Source organism: Coturnix japonica, chromosome 7 (genome assembly GCF_054131305.1).
Source record: "Coturnix japonica strain WE chromosome 7, WE-NBRP24, whole genome shotgun sequence".
Lineage (NCBI taxonomy): Eukaryota > Metazoa > Chordata > Aves > Galliformes > Phasianidae > Coturnix > Coturnix japonica.
Genome location: NC_140669.1, coordinates 32,608,613 through 32,614,869, shown reverse-complemented (window position 1 = coordinate 32,614,869; position 6,257 = coordinate 32,608,613). Strand labels below are relative to the sequence as shown.

Sequence of the window (6,257 nt, the reverse complement as noted above, 5' to 3'; positions counted from 1 at the left end):
TGACAGATCTATTTTTTTTCTCTCCAGCACACGGGGGGAAATGTGGGAAAACTCTGCTTTGCTTCCGTGGAGGCACATTCAGATTTGGACCTCTGATTTCAGCTAAAGCCCAGATTGCAGGAACAGATGCATTCCTGAGCAGCAAAGATCGTGTGTTTGATAAGGCACAGGAAAATAAAACAAATCACCCCCCCAGCCCCCCCCCCCCAAAAAAAAAAGAAAAAAGAAAAAGCAAAGAAAAAAGGGAGAAAAACAAAAGAAACTCGTAAAATGTAGATGTCGTATCAGAAGAATTAGTTTGGAGTAGATTTCTTTGCAGAGTTTTCCAGTAGGTATCAACACTCATTAATGGAAAAAATAATGTCTGGTTTGATTGGAAAGTGTTCTTTGGTCAGAGAAGGAATTTTGGCTTGCCTGGGGCTGACTCCACTACTGGTAGGTAATGTTTATAGTGGAAAGACTTCCCCAGGCAGCCCCTGGGGAGAGCCTGTGTTTGCTTTCAAAAGGAAAGGTTTTCAGGTGCAGCACAGAAGTCGGAAAGCGAGGCAGTTCAGCAAATAGATTTTTAATCCAATTTAAGACTCTGCTGGGTCAGGCAGGATGGTGCCTTCACTCACACCCCAAAGCCAGGCTTCCAGAAGGGCTTGGCACTTGTGAATACGTCTGAGGGTTGGTCACCTCTTTGCAGCCGTGATTTGGGTTTCTGTGGGCAGACACAGCCCTTGGCTGAGTCAGGACAAATGGTATTTGTGCTGGGAAAGCTGAGCAGCAGTCCTGTGTATGAAATAAACTACAGTCAATACTGTGGTCCCAATAAGAACATCCCGATGATAAGTGTGCCTTGGAGGGCAAAGCGCCACTAGGAAGTGGTGCTCAGTTTGGGGATATTTAGAAGTATTGTGAGTGCTTGGGATCATTTCCAAATATTAAGAGCATACATCACACAATGAGCCAGGGAGATGTATGAAGTATGGAGGGGCACCTCCGCCTTCCAACTACAAAAGGCGGGGTTTTCTGAGCAACTAGATTCCCTACCAGTGACTCTTAGTTCCTCTGGGGATGGGGGACAGAAGGGCTTGGGGGCAGACTGTGGGGTCATACCCCAAAATGCACACCTCGCAGCTTGCAGATCCATTTCACCCTGGTGACAGCCAGCTCCTCCTGGGCACCACACTTTGGGCTTCGGGCTGCAGTACTGCTCCTTTTGCTCTCATCCATGCCCCTCCAGGCTGCTTCCAGTGCAGAGTGAGTGAAAGAGGCCCCATGCTCCTCCGCATCCTGCACGCCAGGGCTGCATTAAATAAATACACAGCAGCCCCAGCCCCCTGCCTGGCTCTTGCGAACAACCCAACAGACTGCTTGCATGAGAAAGCAAGGCAGGATTTCTCCCTAAGGGGGCAAAGCCTCTAAATGTGCAAAGCTTTTTAGTATCCAGAGGGCTCCACTAGGACAAATTTATGGTGAAATGGGGTTGTGTCGTAATTATAGGTCTACAAGCCCAGCTCCAACTAGCATTGCTCCAGAACTGCTGTGGATGCATGTTCTCTTTACGGCTGTCCTGCAGCAGCACTTAGTGCTAGAGCTAAGAGTGATGTTGACAACACTGGAAAGATGTTTCCTTGGAGCAGACCAAAGCCATGGTCTGCATGTGCAAGAACCAGGGGAAATGGGAGGAAGGAGGAATCTAAAGGCTTGTGGCAGAGCCCGCTGGTATGAGGGTACCTCTGGCAGAAGAGGATGGTGGATGCTTCATCAGGGAAGAAAAGAGTTACAGAATTAAAACTACAATATAAAAAGTAGACAACTTTGGTGAAAATGTAACACTTTGTTTAAACAGAGTGATGTCCACTGCGATGCTGTTGTCCAGTTATCCCACCAGCAGGGCTTGGCCAGCAAATCACCCTTCATCCCCTTTGCACAGCAGAGTACCTGTGTTTATCCTGCAAATTGCAAGCAGCATTGCATGGCTCCTACTGCAGCCAGACTAAGTTAAGCTGTTTTATTCTTTTCTTGGATGTGACTTAGAAAGGATGTAATTCCTTGATGCTTGTGCAGCAGCCAGTAATTGTGACCTGCATCAGGCACCTTTCCCGTGCTGCTTTTGCACAAGGGCAGCCGTGTTTCATCTTGCATTTCTGCTTCTTGACTTTGCTTCCTTATTGTTGTGCTGCAACAGTGGCTAGGTACAGTGGGTGATGCTTCCCAAAGCACAAACCCTGCAGTGACAAGTTTATAATCAAAAGCAAAGAAGTGAGAGAACAGCAGAGATCAGAGGCAGGAGGTAAGGAGTGTGAGGCTTTAGGGACAAGGCGGTGGAGCAGAGCACAGTTTCAAAGTAATTGGATCCGCTAATGTTGGAGTTTTGTGCAGGAATGTACATCTGTTTCTGAACTGTTACCAGCTGATGTGCCCATTCTCCCTTTCTGCTTTCTCAGATATAAAACCCCCGAGCAGCAGATCGGCATACAGGGGTGAGGGAGAGGCTGACCTGGGTCCAGGAAATAGAAGGAGGAAGGACATGCACATGTACCAAGGGGTTGTACATCTCCTAGTTTCCGTCCCCTTATGAAGCCAGTAGCTCTGTCCAAGCTTTGATCAAGCAACATGGATCACAAGAGCCATTTCCCCTCATCATGCTTCCTTAAGAGCGATGCTTCCACAAGCGTAACTTAGCTCTCACATCCCTCCTGCAACACTCCAAAGAACAACCAACCCCAAATGTTGGGACAGATGTGCATTATCCATGGTTACCCAGACCTGCATCTCCCATATACTCGACTTTTTCTTTCTCTCAGAATATAAAGGGCTTGCTTTAGTGGCTGTTTACAGTTGCAGGACAGACAGTCTGCAGGGTCATAATGATGGCTGCGAATCATAAACAACTTTCAGAAAATGTGATGGCACTGTAATCTGTAGGTTTTCTATTTGGGGCCTGCTTTCTGCAAAGCACTACAGTGAGCTTTGGAAAAGAGGGTTGCATCTGTAATCAGCTCCTGTGGAACAACAACAGTTGTGTATAGTTACATATATGCTGAATTTCTGATCTGGATACCCTCTGCAATAAGAAAAGAGATCTTCAATGGATTCAACAGGCTTTGGGTGAGGGACTGACGCGCTGCAGCGGCAGACAGAGGGCAATTTCACAGCTCCTGGTAGTCCATTGTCAGTGGGACAGGGATAATTCAGACCAGACCCAGTTCTGCCTTGAACACTCGGTTCACTGTTTCAAGTCTGATTGCTGTTTGATGGCAAGATTAGAAATCTGCATAATTTCTCATGTCAGTAGTGTTGCAAAGATAGTGTGAGTCCTGCTGTAGGAAGAAACCGAAACGCAATGTGGCAATGCAACCGTGGATTCTATTTTTAATGACAGTGCAGAGCAAAAAAGAAGCAGCATTTGGGGGAGTAAAAAAGTAGTAGCAATCACGATTCCAAAAATAACATTTCTATTTTAGATCATTTACCCGAGGCCACCACTAATTGCAGATCTGAGCGGAACGTCTCTCTGGGAATCCACAGGGAAGACAATTTTTTTCCCCCTTCTTTTTGGAAGGTGAAATATTAATTGTGGCTGCTGCAGCAATAACTGTAGCTTAAAAGCTGAGCTAGGAAAAATGAAAATATTTTTTCATGAAGTGGAAAAAATCAAAGCATGTGAAATATTTTGTTCTCCTGGCTTTTTCTTCCCACATCTCCAGGATCATTAAAACAGGAAGAAAGGACTTCCCACTAAGAGAGAATCCAAACCCAACCTGGCTGTTCCAACAGCGTTCAAGCTCTGCTGAGGGGGTCAGGGTTTGTTCGTTTTTTGGGGGGTTGTAACACCCACTTTGAGGCAGGTATATTCATAAAAACATCAGGGTTGGCTTCTGGTATTACTGACATTGCTTGATAGCTTCTCCAGCTCCAGAAAATGGAGTGAGGGTTTGCTCCCGAGATGAAACTTTGGTTGACTTTCGAGCAGTTCAAAATGCAGGTTATTATGTGGGAAAAAGCTGGCCAGGCTGGTGCTACTGTAGGGAGACTGACCCCATCTCCCTTTCCAGGCCATGGAGAGAGAGAGAGAGGGACTGTCCTTGGATTACGAAAGATGTCTGCAGAAGCTGATTGCATCAGGACAGTCCTTTGCTGTCTTCTTTGATCTGTGAAACCCCAGAAACAATGCAAGGAAGGTGCTGATCCCATAAAGATCAGCTGATCCCATAAAGAAGGCTTACTTTTTCAGTCACAGACCTCTATGAACAGGTCAGCAGGATCCCAGTGTGACAACCAAGAAAAAGTATTGTTGCTGGTACTCCTGAACTTCAGTTTTTTTGAGGATTAACCACACTCTTAGAAGTATATGCCATGGGGATGTGTGACATGCCTCCTTTTTGCTGGCCAGAAGGGAACTGAGAAATGCCTTCTAACTGCACAGTTGTACCCCCCAAAATTACATGACATGCAAAAAGGCAGATCCAGAAGTAGCTTTGTTTGCCTGGATGTATCACTCTATAGATATGCACACAGAGAGGAAGGATTGATTGCCCTGAACTTCAGCCAAACAAATTTTAACCGTTGAGGCTACTTCTAGAATTTAACTACCATCATCTGGTAGTTCAGATTTTGGGTAGAAGGGGAGCCAAAACAATGGACTCGGATACATATGGATATTAGAAATCTTTGCCTGGAAGAGGTGAACCCCTCCCAGGATGCTGGATGCATCTGCCGGTGGCCTTAGCACAGCCCCAGAAACAGCTGGGCTGGAGCCCACCAGGACTTGGGGAATTTTCAGAATTCAGAAAATTCCAATTTTGAGTGTAAGGGTGAAACAAGAGGAAACTTTTTTCATATTTCTGAAGCGTAGAAAGCCAAATTCTTGAGGAGAAGAGAATGGGGTCAGTTAAGCCATTTGTAGTCTCTTGGCCAACTCTGAACTCTACCTTGGCTTTGCTAATATGTGAGCTTGTAAACCCTCAAGCCTTCCTCTGCCCAGATAAAAACAGGCAACAGGCAACATCTGTCCTCACTCCTCATCCCCCTCTACACTATAATTCTCCGATAATTTATTCCAGGGTTTAAGCCATAATCGAGTCCGTGTATCACATTGCACATGTCTTCTGGCTAAGGGAGACTAGACAGCTCATTAGCAGTGATAGTTGATGGGTTGGATGGGTCACTGCTGAGTGGCAGGTCATTCATCATGGATCCCAATGGTGCGAAGTCCCACCTTCAAAGTGTTCCCACTCCCAGTCAACATGGTAGTGGTATCCTAGAGATGGGATCTTGGTTTCCTGTACCAGAAAGGAAGATTTCTACCCATTGGGTCTTTGCTGTCACTGGACCAACTCAAGAAATTGGGCTGAACCTCCCCTAATATTCATCCACTTTAAAGAGAAACTCAGACCTTCTGCCTCAGTGGCTATAGAGATTGCTTTGAGCCAAAACACAGCTGTTCTTCCATGCTTTGATGGAAAAAACAAATGCCTAACCTTTTCCCTTTCCTGGAAACTCTGCTCAAAAATCATATTCACGCTTCCTTTCTTATTCATCTATTTCAACCACATTTTACCTTTTTATTTTGTTCTCTCCCAGCAGTATTTCTCCATGTTTTCTGTGCAGCTTCAGGTATTAGTGACATTCCCACATCAGGAGGGCAAAATACATTTTAATTACTTCTGGTCTGAGGAGTTGTGAGCCTAACTCATAACTTAAGAAGAGCTGTGTCTCACACTCTGAGGGTGTGATGATGCTGCTGAACATCTTTTATGGTAATGATGACTTTAATAACCAATTGAAAATTCAATTAAGCTGGGAAGGGTCTCTTTTTTTTCCTTGCTTTTATGTATTTAAATGGCCAAGAAGAGGGAAGGGGTGTTACCTTGGAAAACCCTGTGGATGACCGGTGAATTTCTCACCAACTAAATAAATAAAAAGCTGACAAAATTAGTCATAGAGGGGAAAAAAAAAACAACAAACTGTTTGACTTTTTAACAGAGCAACATTTCATGAAGCATTCCTTAGAAAGCATGATTTATTTTGGAAAACCAAGCACCCTAACTCTGACCCACTTACTTCTATGTGCTTCAGTTTAGTATCATTGTGTCTCCAGGTACTAACAAACCACAGCAGCTGAGCAGGAAGAGGATTGCTGTGTCCGCAGTTGCATGTCCACAAGTGGAATGGACATAAAAAGCCAAAAAGCCTTACTTTTAATCCTACAAGCCTATTGGACTGCATTATCCCAATGAAACTGCTTAGCTATCAGTTGATTTGTC

The 6,257-nt window shown here is 45.0% G+C and overlaps 1 long non-coding RNA gene across 1 annotated transcript in view; it reads left to right on the top strand.

Annotated features, from left to right (window-relative positions):
• LOC146760159 (uncharacterized) overlaps positions 1 to 6,257 on the top strand; it is an 89,659-nt gene that overhangs the window by 31,981 nt on the left and 51,421 nt on the right. The window lies entirely within an intron of this gene.